At 41.3% G+C, this 15,446-nt stretch overlaps 1 protein-coding gene across 6 annotated transcripts in view; it reads left to right on the top strand.

The window, feature by feature from the left end:
* RABGAP1L (RAB GTPase activating protein 1 like) overlaps nt 1-15,446 on the top strand; it is a 228,283-nt gene that overhangs the window by 102,882 nt on the left and 109,955 nt on the right. The window lies entirely within an intron of this gene.

Consider the following 15,446-nt stretch of genomic DNA (forward strand, 5'->3'; position numbering starts at 1 on the left):
CATGTCTGAAGGTCCCAGCTTTGAGGCAGACAGCAGATGTGAGCTGGGTGTGCTCAGCCATCAGGCATTAAAAATTGTAAGGGTTGTTTGGCCAGAAAAGGCCCATCTGAACATGAGTCCGAATCCTTGTTAGGACCCTGCCTAGAAAAGGAAATTTTTGGAGAACCTTTTGGCACTAGTTCCAATTCATAGTGCTGCTTGTGTGTGTTGCTTTGTGGCAGTTCACTCATTTTTCTTCCTGTATCCCTACTTTTGATGTGGTGTTGGTTCCTGCTGGGCTGTCCTCCTTATGTTGTTAGTGGGCAACTTCTTTCTTTCCACGGGGCTGCTCTTCTGCCTTTGCTCAGTATCCAAGTGTACAGCTTCCCTGTCTGTAGAACAGAATCCCAGAACCATATAGACTGGAAAAAAGGCCTCCAAGGTCAGCAAGTCCAGTCTGTGACTGATCCCCACCTTGTCTCCCAGCCCAGAGCACTGAGTGCCATGTCCAGTCATTCTGTGAACAGCTCCAGGGATGGTGACTCCACCACCTCCCTTGGCAGCCCCTCACAATGCCTGACCATCCTTGGTGGGAAGAAATTCTTCCTTGGTGTCCAAACCAGACCTCTCCTGGCTGGGTTAAGGCCATTTCCTCTTCTCCTGTCACTTGTTCCCTGGAAGCAGACCCTGATCCCCACCTGGCCACAACCTCCTGTCAGGGAATTGTGGAGAGCAAATATCCCCACTGAGCCTCTTTTTCTCCAGGTTAAACAACCTCTGCTCACCCAGCTGTTCTTCATAGCACCTTTTTTGTGGGTTTGTGGCTTTTTTCTTCTCAATTTCTATCAACGGTTCAGTGTTGAAGGTGGCCTCAGTGCTGGACACCTTTTATCCAGGGCCTCCAGGAAGGCTCATCTATCTAACTCAGAATATAGATTTATCTAAGGTAAAGAAGGCTGCTTACAAAACTGATGAGAAGTAAAACTGAAAGTTTTTAATATCAATCATTATGATCCAATAAAAGAATTAAATAACCTTCCATTGCTTTTTGGCAAACATTACTATTTTAGTGGCAGATACTAACTCTGTAAGTGATAATAAAAAAAAATTAAAGGTGTTTTCATTGTTTGTTGTCTCAAGGGATGTATAAAAATGATACTGCATAAGTAATGCTAAAATTACACCATGTCAATTTATATTTGCACTACTACAAATTATATTTCTACCACATAATAGCAAATCTTTTAATGACCACTTATCTCTACTACTGAAGTGCTAAATCATTTCAGTGTATCTGTTGGTTTTCTTCTGTAATTTGTGGGTGTTCTACTGACAAGTTTAACCTCAAGTTGTGTCTGGAAGTTGCTGTTTTCCAATTGATTGGTGTATAAATATCCTATGGTACTTTCTGCACAAATATATTAAGGTTTATTTAGCATAGACCTGTATAAGTAGAGAAGAATAAAATCTGTGTTAAGTTAATGTAATTACAGAATCTGTGGCAGGGTTTAAAAATAGCATGTCTCAGTTGGCATTTGATAAAAGTAATTAAAGCATGAAGAATAATGATAAAACCCTTTTCTGCTGCTCTCCTGTAATGCTTCAGGCTTAGTCTTTTACAAGCAAAACACTGGTTTCTGGCCTGGAAACCTCACTGGGATGGAAACTATCTGTCTGATGCAAAAATGGGGAAAAAAATGTAATCTCCTCTAAATACAGACATTATCAAAGAAATATGTGATTTCCAAAGGTATCGGTTTGTGGACTTGCTGTGTTTTACCCCTTCCTGGCAGTGCTGCAGTTCTGGAAGGCCTAGTGTAGAGAGGGGGCTCTTAAAATGGGACCTCTTAGGAACTGCTCAGGTTTTAAATGGTAGTGCCAAATACACATCGAGGGGAGGGGAGGGGAAGGAAAAAGGAAAGGAAAGGAAAGGAAAGGAAAGGAAAGGAAAGGAAAGGAAAGGAAAGGAAAGGAAAGGAAAGGAAAGGAAAGGAAAGGAAAGGAAAGGAAAGGAAAGGAAAGGAAAGGAAAGGAAAGGAAAGGAAAGGAAAGGAAAAAGGAAAGGAAAAAGGAAAGGAAAAAGGAAAGGAAAAAGGAAAGGAAAGGAAAGGAAAGGAAAGGAAAGGAAAGGAAAGGAAAGGAAAGGAAAGGAAAGGAAAGGAAAGGAAAGGAAAGGAAAGGAAAGGAAAGGAAAGGAAAGGAAAGGAAAGGAAAGGAAAGGAAAGGAAAGGAAAGGAAAGGAAAGGAAAGGAAAGGAAAGGAAGTCAGATCCTACTCATGTACAAAAACATGGTGACAGGCTGGTAAGGAGGTGAGGCAAACACAGTTATCCAATGACAAGACAAAAGGCAGTGCTCAGAGACTGAGATACAGAATATTCTGTTTAATCCTCAGAAAAAAACTTGTTACTGAGAGAATTGTGAAATAAGGGAACAGGCACCTGAGCCTCCATCCCTGGAGATACTCAAACCCTGACTGTATGTGGTCCTGGCTAGTCCTGCTGTGAGCAGAGCTTAGACTGGCCATTCTTCAGAGGTTCCTGCCAACCTCAACACCTCTGTGATTCTGTTTTAGTCAAAGAACTCCAAAATTGCAGACAAATCTGACTGTTTATTTCTGTACTGATAAGAGGGATTTTTTAGCTAGTTGACTATACCTCCAGTTTTCCATGACTTACTATTTCTCTGTGCTTAGAAAAAATCTCATCTGTGCTTGTTTTGCTTATTCAGGCAGGTGAATTTATCTTTTCAGGAATGAGATGAAAGTTAAACAAAGGATTCGTTTTATCCAATTTGGCAGTCTGAACATATAATTGAGAGAAAATCGTTGATAGACTCACTTATGAGAAACTTCAATTCTGCTGGCTGCCTAGAGAACAGTCATGTTCCTATTTCACTGGCTCCACTGCTGGGGCGAATTCCCATGTGAAGCAAAAGTGGATATTTAAAGTGCCAAGAGCGCTCAAGTTAACAGTACGTGGGTTAGAGTACATTAGAGATTACCTTGTCAGAAAGATTACCTTCTCAAAAATACGTGTGAATATTTGTTATCTCCTGCTGACTTGCTCTGTGGGTACTAAAGTGACTTCTGTAGGTGCCTCACTGCTGACAAATCTCTGCGTGTAGGCAGGCGTGGTGTATCCTCCCTCAGAGGAAGTGGGAAAGCTGTGGAAGATCCTGGCTGCTAGCAGGGGGAAAAAATACTGATCCCTGGCTGTCATCCTTCTGAACCTCTGGTGAGGCCCTGGCACAGGCTGCCTGGGGAAGTTGTGACTGCTGCATCTCTGGAAGTGCTCAAGGCTGGGCTGGATGGGGCTTGGAACACCTTGGTCTAGTGGAAGGTGTGTGGATCATCTTTATCCAACCCTCATGGCAGGGGGTTGGATAAAGACAATCTTCAGGTTGAACCCAAACCCTTCTATGATTGTACAAACTAGAGAACTGAGCTGGAACATGTTCTCAGCCCACAGAGCAGATGACTTTCGTTTGTTAGTCAAGTTAGTAGCATGATTCCCAAGTTTACCAATTTCATTTACCAATCCCATCTCTACTCCAAGAGTTCTTGAAGAACTCCAGTCTTTACAGCAGAGGTCTTAAATAGATGCAGAGACAGGACAAGCATCTTTGTGTGCCTGCAGGGTCCATCCAGGAAGCACAGCCAAAGATGGGAAGGGCTGTCTAGAGGACATGCAGTTAGGCCTTTCCCTGAGAGCAGTTGGCTGTCACTAAATCGAGGCAGCTACAGCTGGGTCTAGGAAAACCTGACAGACCTCTCTGAATCTGCTCTGGATAATGTGCTGGTGCACTGCCTTCCCAGTGTACTTGTGTAGAGGACATCTCGGAGGAAAGTAGCCCGGGATAAATGAGATTTTGTTACTCTCACATCTCCTTCATGAAGGTGAGTGGCAGTTGTGTTAGTGTGACTCTGCTCACAGAGCTGTTGGTTTGAGCAGTGTGTGTGCTGGCAATTCACTGGGCCTTACCTGGCATTTAAAACTGAGCACAGATGGGTCTGGAACTCCAACTCCCATTCTGCACCTGTTAGAGTTTATAGGTAGAGGAAATAAGTGTTTTCTTTAGAACTTGGCAGACCCCCAAAAGCTGGAAGACTGCAGGCAAAACTGAGCTTAAAATTGCATCATCATAAAATGATGCAATTAGCATGATCTTCAGGAAAACATTAGGAACTATTGCTTGATTTGGTGGCAGAACACTAAGGGTAGGTTTGAGCTCTGCTGGAGACATTTATGTAGAGTCTATAAAGTTGATCATTTATTCAATATTGCTGTGATAAACAAAAGGTTATCACTTGATGTTATTTTTTTCTAACTGAAAAGGCTTTGGGCAGTTATGGTTTATGTCAAACCAGGTTTTGTATCAAAATGATAGAAAAATAAAATTTCCTGTACTAAAAAAATACCAGTGTACCAGTACAAATAAGCCATGTCCAAATAGCAGGAAAAAAGTGCTTGGCTTAGATGACCTGGAGATTCTACAAGTACAGAACATAGATAATCAGAGAAGGATGTTTCCCTCTTGATAGACTGCAGTTGGTTTGCACTTTGGCCTTCTCTTTGTCCGCCTAAACCAGTCCTGGCCTTTTCTCGTGTCACAGGCTTCAGCCTTAAGCCATCCTGGTGGATCTCTGCTGCTCCCTCCCTTACTGTAGTTACAGGAGATGAAACTGATGGACCTGACCTGGGGCATGCAGTGTTGCCAGGTGCTGCGTACAGAATTACCCGTGGTCTGCAGTATGGGATGAGCAGAGGAGCAAGCAGAGAAACAAGAGATCAGTGTTTAAAGCATCAGGAATATTGGGGAAGCCAATACACTCAGAGCACACCATTTAAAAAAATTAAGCAATGTGTGCTTTTTCTGAATCAATTGATTGCAACTCTACAAGGATAGATATAGAAACATAAGAAACACATTCCTTAATTTTATATAATTTCTTAATAATTATGTCAAAATCTTTATGTAGCTATCGCTTTTATTTATGAACAGTGTGGCCATAGCATAGCAGTAGCAGTTCTGCCTCTGGTCACAGTGAGAGCAGAATCAAGCCCCAAAGTATTTAATCAGGGAAAAAAAATAGAGATCAACTATCATAGAACCATGGAATGGTTTGGGTTGGAAAGGACCTTGAAACTCATCTGGTTCCAACCCCTTGCCATGGGCAGGGACATCTTCCACCAGACCAGTTTGTCCAACATGGCCTTGAACACTTCCAATACAACGGGTTTTTTTCCCCCAAATTAGCAATGCTATTTGGCAGTGCCAGTCAATAATTTTGCAGTCAACTTCAGTGCAGTGTATTTCAGCCGTGAAATCAGGGGCAGTGTATTTCAGCAGTGAAATCTGCTGTTTCTCAGCCCTGGCGGCCACACATGCTCAGAGGGGTCCCGTTGTTCCATGGGACAGGCATTACATGAAAGATATCAGACCACAGATGTGCCAACAGCAAGAGGGTTGCTTCTGAAATTCCCAGCTGTCTGAATTACTCTGGGAAGGAAAAGAAGCTTTCCTGTCCTGTTTTGTCTTACAGCAGTAGTAACAGGTCTGCCCCAGTGTCTGTGCTGCTGTGGGGATGGTGGACAGAGCAAAAGGGCAGGAGAGGGCAAACCCTGGTCTCTCAACTCCCTCCAGTTTCTCGGTGCTGACTCACTCAGAATATTAGATTTGGCTCCCCAGCTGGATTATTTTTGGCTACTGCAGTTGATATTTGAGGTTTATTTTTACCTGCTACTTATTTCTGTGAAACTGAAAGCAAGGATTGGTGTCATTGTGAGGAGCCGTGGCTGAGCTCTACAGTGAAAGAAGCGCCTGCACACAGAGCACACATTATTATTAATTGTACTTTTACAGGTTCTCTTAGCATTCCTCCTGTTTCTTTACAGTAATGACTACCAAAGCAGCAGTTAATTACAGTGGTTTCATTCTTGCTCCTCACCTCATTATCTGTGCCTGGCAAAAGCTGTGGCCATCCTCTGGCAGCGCTGGCGGCGCAGGGACAGTGTGGCACAGGGTAGCAGATGGCAGCAGCACTATTTATAGCTCCAGCCGGGCTGCCCAAGGTGAGTGCTGCCCAAAGAGTCTGGCAGGGTTGTTTTTAGCTATTAGGGCATCAGGAAGGCAATTTCAGATGAGGGGGAAAAAAAGAAAGAGAACTCGGGATTTGCATTCCTCAGAAGTTACCCTGGAAAGGCCCAAGGCTCGGTTAATATCAATCCCTGCGTTTTCTATCCAGTGGAAGCTATTTTTTCCTCATAATCTCTGCTCTGTCTCCACTGGTTGCCCCAAAATTGTTCCAAATCCAGCCTGCCTCCAGCTCTGTGGCCTTGGCCCTGGCTGAGCTGGAAGAATTTATTGTGCTGTGGAAGTTGTGCTGCCATGGCAACTCAGGCACATGGAATTTTAATTGCAAGGCACAATATATTTATGAAGATAATTAATGAAAATGCAAACAGGCTGGTTTTATTACATTAGCAGTATCTTTTGTAATGTGCTTTTCACTTGTTTGCACAGCAGTTAAGTGAGGCCAGCGAGGGTTAAAATCACTAATTTTACTGTTTCCGTGATGAAGTTTGGGGGTTTGTTTGTTTTATTTTTTATTTAAAATCAGATCAGATGAAACATGGGGTTTTTCAGTGTTTAACCTATGTGTGTATGGTTGATTTGGGGTTTGAGGGCGCATTTATAAAAAGCTGTAAGAAATATTTCATAGAATCATTCCATACCAAAGCACTAGGACTTGTGCAGCTGGATGCCTGCAGTCCTGCAGATCCAGGTGCTTGGCTGATAAAATCCTGTGAGGGGAAAGAATAAAGGAGAGATGACCTGAAATTCTGTATTATCCAAGGAAACCTCCCTTACATTCCAGCTCCTCCTGCCTTTCCAGTGCTGTGCAGGTGTTTGCCAGGTGCCAAACTGGGCTGGTGCTGCTGTTCCAGAGCCTCCCTGTGCTTCCCTCAGTGCCTGGAGCAGCACAGCCCTGTTTGCATGGAATAACATGGAACTGCAGACAGAGGCTTGTCAATAACTCAGAATGGAGGCATAATGCATTGGGCCTCATCTGTGCTGGAGGTGAATTTTCTTGCTTCATCTTATTGACAATTAAAAGCCCATTGTATTGTTTTGTTATTGATTTAATTTTTTTTACAGTGTAAGCCATGCAGTAATTCTGTCTTCTTTTGGGTAATATTATTTGTTATGAAATATTCTAGATATTCTGGATTTTTATTTTGAAAAAAAATTAAAGACAACCCAATAAGAATATAGATTATTTTTTTCATTTTGAATTGTATGCAGCACTGACATAGTGATCTAGACGGGGTACATCAGTTTAGTTATTCCGGGTTTTCCTCATTTCTCTCTGACCCTCAAGCATGAACATTTTAATTCTGTAGCTCCCAGCAAAGTGAAATGTCATCTAAGTCATTACCATAACTTTTCCTGTGTATGTGCATTATATGAATTTAGATGCTAATGAGGGTAAAAGTGTGTTGCCTTGTAAAGTTTCTTTTAAAAATAATAAAAAAATGAACAGGATTTCTTCATTTAAAGATGAATTGTATGATATGAATTGATATTTATATTGGGACAGGAAAGTTACCTACAATTCAGTTCAATTCAGTTCAATTAAATTCTATCTCTATATTTCATCATTTGCTATGAACTTTCTCAGGTGTTCACAAAATAGTACCTCTGTTGTAACACGCTGTGCATTTATTGTGCTGTCTAAATGATTTTATTGCTGTGTGATAGCTTGAAAATGGATGGGAAAACAAAAATACATTCTGCTCATTAAAGAGTTGTGCATCGAGTTCAACTTCATTAGTTTTGATTAGACTGAGTCGGTGCCATCTGTGCTGTCAGTGTTGTTTCACAGAAGAGATGAGAGATTGGAAATCCAATTCTCTGCTTGCTGTATTGCCCTCTTGCTTGGTGTGGTTTTGTACAAAATTAACTTGGCTGGACTCCATTTCTTTATAGCTGAGGTTTTTATTTTTGGCTTTAGTTACCTGGCAGAGGAGTCTTTGGCCAAGTTTTGATCCTCTGTGCCTGACTGGTTACCATGTAATTTTTAAATTTTTTTTCAAAGCTTCAATTGTGTTGGTTTCAATGCATTTTCAAGATTAAGAAATACCACAGTATGTTACTACTGCATTTAGAAATACATTAAAATATGGTCTGTGATAATACTGAAATACATTAAAAACTAGTTAAGGGAGGAAAATAAAACAGAATTGGCTGCTAGAGATGCATATAACTTTCCTGACTGGAGAGCTGACTAGTATTATAGGGAGCACTGCATGAAGGTAGGAGGTAATGAAGGCTCCAGGAGATGTTAATGAGCTCCCAGTCAAGGTCTCTCTGTTGATAACAGATGTCCATTCCAACACTGCTTCAGCAGACAGAATTCTTCACAGAGATACACACACAGATATGTGCACATATTTAAATGGCAGAGGCAAGCACAGCAGGTGCACAGGTGATCCGGGAGATTCTGTGTCACAGCTGCTGATGAATCCTGCCAGCTCCTGCCTCAGCTCTTGTTTAGGGAAGCAGCTCCTGTGCCTGGTTCTTTCCACTCCTTCCAGTTGCAGAGGATCTTTAAACTTTTTCCTCCACAAAATATGAAGTGGCACAGAGCTGCTGCTTTTGGTGAAGATGGGAGGGAGCTCCTGGGGAGCTGCAGCTCCTGTAAATTGGGGTGGCTGCAGTCCTGCCCCCTGGCCTGCCCTGCTGGCCCTTCCCACCTCCTCTGCTCTTCGCTGCCACTGTGAGCAGCCAGGAGGAGTCATCAGGGAGCTGACCTGGATGGAAATTGATGATATATTTTCCTCTGGGGTAGCTGTGGCCTAGATTAGTTGAGTGTGTGATCAGATAAGTGCTGGTGCTGGCTGGGGGGAGTGTGTGGGAGGGGCAGCACCAGCCATGGTCACTGCAGTTGCCGTGTGCACTGCTGGGATACAGCATTTCAGCAGGGGATGGTTCATCAAAGCAGAGGTTCATTTTCCCTTTGACTCCAAGTGATGCTCAGTATGTTTAATCCCCTTAATTTCCAACAGGATTATCGTTTCTTTTTAGGGTTAAACTGCCATTATTTGGCTTCACAAAATGAGTTCTGAAGTGTAAAACACAGTTCTACACGCTGTTGACTTTAGCTGTTGTGAGTAGCTGTGCAGGTTGGAGCTGCACACTTTTCCATAGTGGCAGTTTTATCCTTAGAAATTAAAAGATTACTTTCATGCTACAGACACTCCTTGAGATCGTGAAAAATTCCAGAAAAACTAACAGCAGAGCCCAGGCAGTATCTTCAGTGATTTCATTTATCCCTTGGTGCTTTCACTAAAAACCCCTTAAAATGTGGATTTTTAGACAACTCCTGGATACAATTTTATTTTGACTAGCTGGAATAAATCCCTGTCTTGGCTTTTTCCTCTCTCTTGGAGGTGATGTGTGGGAACCTCTGAGCAGCTTCATGTGTTCCCAGCACTGAGGCTGTAATTGCAGCACAGGGAGAGCTGCTCTTCTCCTCTCTCTGGGAGCCAGCTGGAAAATAAGAATTAAGCTTAACGAAGCATGTAGAGCTATTGGCCTACAAATTAACAGTTAAATACTTAAGAGTCTGGGCTGTTGGTTTGAGGGTTTGGGGTTTTTTTTTTTTTTTGCAAACTTCCTGAAATACATGTTTGTTCTCTCAAAACTGTGCAGCATTATTGGTTATTCCGAGGTTATCCACTGGAAAATAGGTGTGAAAAATACATTTGCTTTGCACCTGCAATGATAGTAATGCACTTTGGTCTGTATTTGAGGTGTGTTCAGTGTACTTGGGATGTAATATTTTTGTGTCAGTCATCACTTTCATATTATTTCATGAAGACAGAGACATCTGCCAGCCCTAAACACCTGGTTTGCTGCTTCACCCTGTGATGGTCAGTGTCAGTGATGAGTGATGATGTAGGATATCTTAACCCACGTTAATGTAGTTTGTGACCATTTATTCCATATTTTTCGTCCTTATTCTTGCTCAGAGGCTTCCCAGCACTGTTTGTTTCTGTCTTGCAAGGTTCCTCCTGTCATCCTGTCAAATATTGGTGAGGTCTGCTCTTGGAGCATTTGTTTGTTATGGATAATTTTAAAGACAATGAAAAGACCCCTCTGCAAATTGATTTTTTTTTTTTTTTTTGCTCTTTTGCAGTGTGATATATTGGTTTCTTGGAACAGTGCACAGGGAGAAACAATCCAAAGCAAAAACTATTTTGTTTGAAGTTTTATGCATTATGTATTTTTTTTCTGTGAAGCTACAATATGTGACATATTTTGGATGATGTAAGAATTACAGGAATGATGTGATTTGCAAATGGAATAACAAATGCTTTTAAGTTAGTAATTTAGCTATTATTAGTATTTTGGTTGTGTGTGTTAAAGGACATACAAGCAAAAGATCAGATGGATTGTTTAATTGTATGATGAGAATTAGAGACAGTCAGTGCTGTGAGTTTTAACTCTTCATAGCTCAACCTAAAATGTGGTTCATGGAGGAAGGGATCATCCCTAGGCCAGCTGGAAATAGGCAGAGTTAATGTCTCCTGGACTTGGTGAAACTGCACTTTTTGTGTGTGTTAGCAGAGGAAAGGTGGAGGCTCCATCTGCTTTGTACTAAGTCATCTTTCAGGTGAAATCAGGAATTCTTATCTTTCTCCCACCACTTAAGATTTGTGATGAGCTCTTTAAACACCAGAGTATATGAAGTAATATAAGACAACTTAAAAATTACAATCATTGTATTTTAGATATGATAAATCCCTGGAGTTTTAAACCTGGAACGTTACCTCCCCCACATTTTTCTTTTTCTTTTTTTTCCCCAATTTTCTTACCATTGTAATATCCCATTTTTTGATATGTAGCTGACACTGCTGCTCAGATTGGGCAGAATTTTAAAGTTATTTTTCTACCACTTGCTTTGAAACAGCAAATTTAGCTCCAGGAAAAAAATATAGAGATAATTTTAAAATCTGTCTTGACACTGAATTTCTATATTTTGTCTTTTTTCCTATCATACAAAGCAAGGCTGAACTAGAAATCACAGGTTGTGAACTTTAGTATTGTTAACTGCTGATTGAGCCACTGTGCCACTGCATTGGGAGATTTAATGGAGTTAAAAAAACTTAGCTAAAAGCTTTTTCAATTACAAAACTAGAATTATCTGTTAAATTATTAGCTCCCTACCTTAGACTGAGACATACATAGTAATTTATTTATTTAAATTTCATTGTGAAGAGAATGTCCTAGTTTCGTGTTAGATTTGTAAGAAATTTTGCATCAAGTCAAATAATTTTGGAATCTCTGCTGATAAAATATTTGCTGATTAAAAGAAAACTTGGGTAAATGGGCACTGTCATGTAGGAGAGCAGAAGGCTGAGACATTCCAGGTATTTCCTGGACACACATTTTTTGGTTTTCCTGTAGATAGAAACCTGTGTTTATGCTCACTGATTCATTGCAAAAAAAGCTGCAGGTACTTTATGGAAAACTTTGTACCATTTTGTGTTTAGACTCGGATCTGGTTTTATCTAGTTCTGATGTTTTCCATATTTTATATTCTATCTCAGTAAGACATTTATATAACGGGGCATTAATCTTTTCTCTCCGCTTAATCTCTCCGTGAAAAGCTGTAACCTACTTTCTGTAACAGTAAATTTATTTTTCTTTCTTGGTCTTGAGAAGGTGAAACTGCTGTTGAGCCTCAATGCTGCTGATGCCCTGATCAACATTAGTTCTGTCTGTTCCTGCGAAAACCAGACTCATTATCTTAATAAAGTCATTTAGATGGATCCTTAGACAAGATACACCTGCCTTTTGGATCATAGTTATAAAACAGAAATTTGGGGAAGATCACAATGCCAAAATGCACATTAAAAATGTTCACTCTAATGCTGTCCTGTAGTAATTAGCACATCCAAAAAGAAAGGTGCTCATTTTGTCTAATTTTTTCCTAAGCAAGGGTCTGTTTGTGACCCACTGAGTTGGTAGAAATGTCATCCTGACTGTGCTCTGGGCTTGTTTGGGCTGTGTGGCCTCAGAGAGTTTGCTGTGATTTGGAGGCCTCTGTGCTCTGTATGACACAGGAACTGAGGACTGAGTGGAAGTGCATTGTGTCTTTGAAGTTTTAGAATAAAAGTGATTTGGTTGGAAGGGACCTACAACAATCACCCAGTCCAACTAAATACTCCAGGGCTGCCCAAAAGTTAAGGCATGTTATCAAGGGTGCTGTTCAGATGCTCTTTATACCCTGGAAAGCACTGGCTACATCCTGTGTGAGGCAGCAAAATCAGATGCCAATTGCAGTGGATTCTGCAGCTTCATCATCCTTCTGCTCCAAAGATCAGCTTTTATTGCAGTGAGCTAGTGGATTAGCTGTGTTGCAGTCCTTATGAAGACTTAATACAATTTTTGGTGGGTTTTGAATTCTTTTTCCACTGTTTCTTACATGTGAACTGAAGTTTCAGCAACTGCCAGCAGCACGTGCAGCCAGTATTGAATATGAGACCCCTTGAGTGAGGAGAGATTTCTCCCTCCACTGAACTAGTACATGTAATACTCAGAAAGTAAAAGCCTTTTTACCTCTCTAGCTGTAACTAGATTTTATAAAGTTCTGTAGTTTGCATAATGTAAAACTAAAACTGATTTTTATGGATTTAAATGAAGATATTTGATTTATTCCTTTTATGAATCAATGGGAACTAAATGCAGTCCATTTGATACTTCCTTCGTCTCCATCCTTTATCTTGTTTTATTTCTTCTTGGCCCTCTCCATTTCACCACCTCTTCTTGTCCTCTTTTGTATCCCCTTCTTTTTAATTCTGTTTCCTTCTCTCTTGCCTCACATTTTTCTCTGTCCTGTATTTCGGTCCCTGCTTGGTACTCCTTGCCCACTGACTCGTTGGCACAGTGAGAGTCCAACAGAACTTTGTTCCCCTTTGCTATTGACCATAATCACATTCGTGAAGCACTTGAGGTGATTTAAGCACAGACTGGAGCCTCTCTTTCATCTCAGGCAAATATTCATAGCATACAGTTACAAAATTTCATCAGAGGTACTTTGTCCAGAAATCCAGAAGGGGGCAAAAAGAGGATGAGGAAAAACACAATCAAAGTTTCTCAAATCAACAATTCAACCCCTCTCTGTAACCTTGTCTCTGTAGGTTACCTTGGTCTCTCTTGATTTTTGGGCAGTCTTTTATGTTGGCAGTTTGGAGGAGGCCTCAAGAGGCTGGAGTTTCTCTCCAGCCAGCCCTGCTGAGCCGTGCAGGAGGTCCCCTTTGTGCCTTTCCAGTCTCCTGTCATTCCTGATAGCAGGATGCCCTTTTTGTTACTGCTCCTGCCTTCTGCCAGTCACATCTTGGATGTTCCTGAAGGTGAAAAGGGTTTGCTGATGTGGAAGTTGCTAAGTCAGTTTCATTTCCTGGAGATTTTTCCCGTGTGAGTTTTGGAAGACTTTGCAGCACAACCTGGTGCATGAGATTTAACTGGTGGTGGATACAACCTTGTTTAACAAATAGGGAAGAGATATTCTTTCTGCTAAATGTAATGACCTAGAAATACAGTATAAAACCCCCCAAATCATAAAATTGCATTTAATTGATGGTGACCCTTGAAAAGTATCATAGGAAAATACACTTCAGTCCAGCTGTGGGGCTTTTCTTGGGTGGTAAACTTAGTAAGTAAAGTAAATTTAGCTTAAAAGGTCTATGATTGCTGGCTTTTATGTAGCGTTTAACACCCTGAGTCACATAAATGAACCATGTTACAACTGCAAATGCAGGGAAGGTGCTTCTGTAGAATTAAAAACAAGCACTGTCTCATATTTTTTCAGAAGTATCCATTACATGAGGGGATTAATGTTTCTTTGTGGTTTGTTTTCATTTTATAGTTACAACTTTGCTTTACTCTTCCTTGCCTAGAAGAGTTTATACTGAAATGAGTTAATTGCATCTAATGATGATGAAAGCAGTTGGTTTTATGTGTTTCATGGTTATTCCTTGTTTCTGATGGGATGGGAAATCATTGATTTTTCCCTTTTGTATTGCTCATTGGCAAAAATGTCAGAAACAGTGTTGGTTCACTTTGAATTAACATATTTAAACAGATTCACTTTTTTTTTTGTCATTGAGAGAGTTTGCACAGACATCAACAGAAATTTTGTTCATGTCTTATTTTGAAAATCAAGGGAATTGATAAGAGATTATTGTGAAATAACAGGATTGTGTGTAAATCAAGATATCCACTCCATTATAGTCAGAATAACTGGAATAACTAAACTTAATCATTAAATAAGAGATGGACATAGTGTTCCTTGTTTTTTGACAAGCAGCTAGAACTGCTGCAGTATCCCTAAAATCTAGTTTTTCCTATACACTGCCCATATGAAGTGCTTGGGCAATGTTCAAATGCATTGAAAAGCAGTATACAGAAGACTGGTAACATTTGAAATTTAAGTTTGGATTATTTCTGGGTACTGTGCTGTCCTTTCACTGTCTGGTCTTCATGGTTATGACCCATATGTGACCAGATAAATACTGTCTGATGTCAGTGCTGTATTGATCTGAATCTGAGGAGGCAATCGAAAGTGAATTCCAGTTTTCCAACAATAGGAATAAACTGGATCAATACTTTAAAAAGAGCACAGAGTTTTTTGTGGTGATTCACACATTGCCCCCACAGGTCCCAATTCCATGCAGAGGTCTCCAGCACGGCCCTTCCTTTGCCCTGTGTGGTGCTGTTCTCTCTGCTGGGAAGAGTGGGGCTTTGGGAACTTGGGGAAGCTGGATCCAGAAATCTCTGCAGCCTGAATGTGCTGCTGTGCTGGGAGTTGGAGACACAGAATGAGCTGTGGGCATGGCAGGCAGTTTGTATCAGCCTGAGAAACAAGAGGAATCTGGCAAGGCCCAGGGAGGAGGCGCAGGTACTGGAACATCTCTGCTGTGAGGAAAGCTGGGACTGTTCAGCCTGGAGCAGAGAAGGCTTGAGGGGATCTGATGGGTGTAAATACCTACAGGGAGGTTGTAAAGAAGCCAGAGCCAGGTTATCCTCAGTGGTGCCCAGAGAGGCAGAGGGGCAGTGAGCACACAGGAGAACATCAGAACATACAGAGAAACTCCTTTACTGTGGGGGTGAGCAAAGACAGATTGCCCAGGGGGATTGTGGACTCTTCACCATTAGAGACGTTCAAAAGCTGCTTGGACGTGGTCCAGGGCAACTGATGCCTTAAGTTTGAGCTTTCATGTATTTCAGATTCTGTGCTGCCCAGGGGTGCAGTTCTGAGCTCACAGTCAGTGTCACTCAGCTCTGCACAGAGCAGGGACACAAAACAAATCCTTTTCCTGCTGAAGACCAAGGACAACTTTCAGGCCCAAAAGCACAAACAAGGGTGGAGTGAAGGGAGGAACAAGAAGGATGGGA

The sequence above is a fragment of the Zosterops lateralis genome (assembly GCF_965231275.1).
Source record: "Zosterops lateralis genome assembly, chromosome: 9".
NCBI classification, from domain to species: Eukaryota; Metazoa; Chordata; class Aves; order Passeriformes; family Zosteropidae; genus Zosterops; species Zosterops lateralis.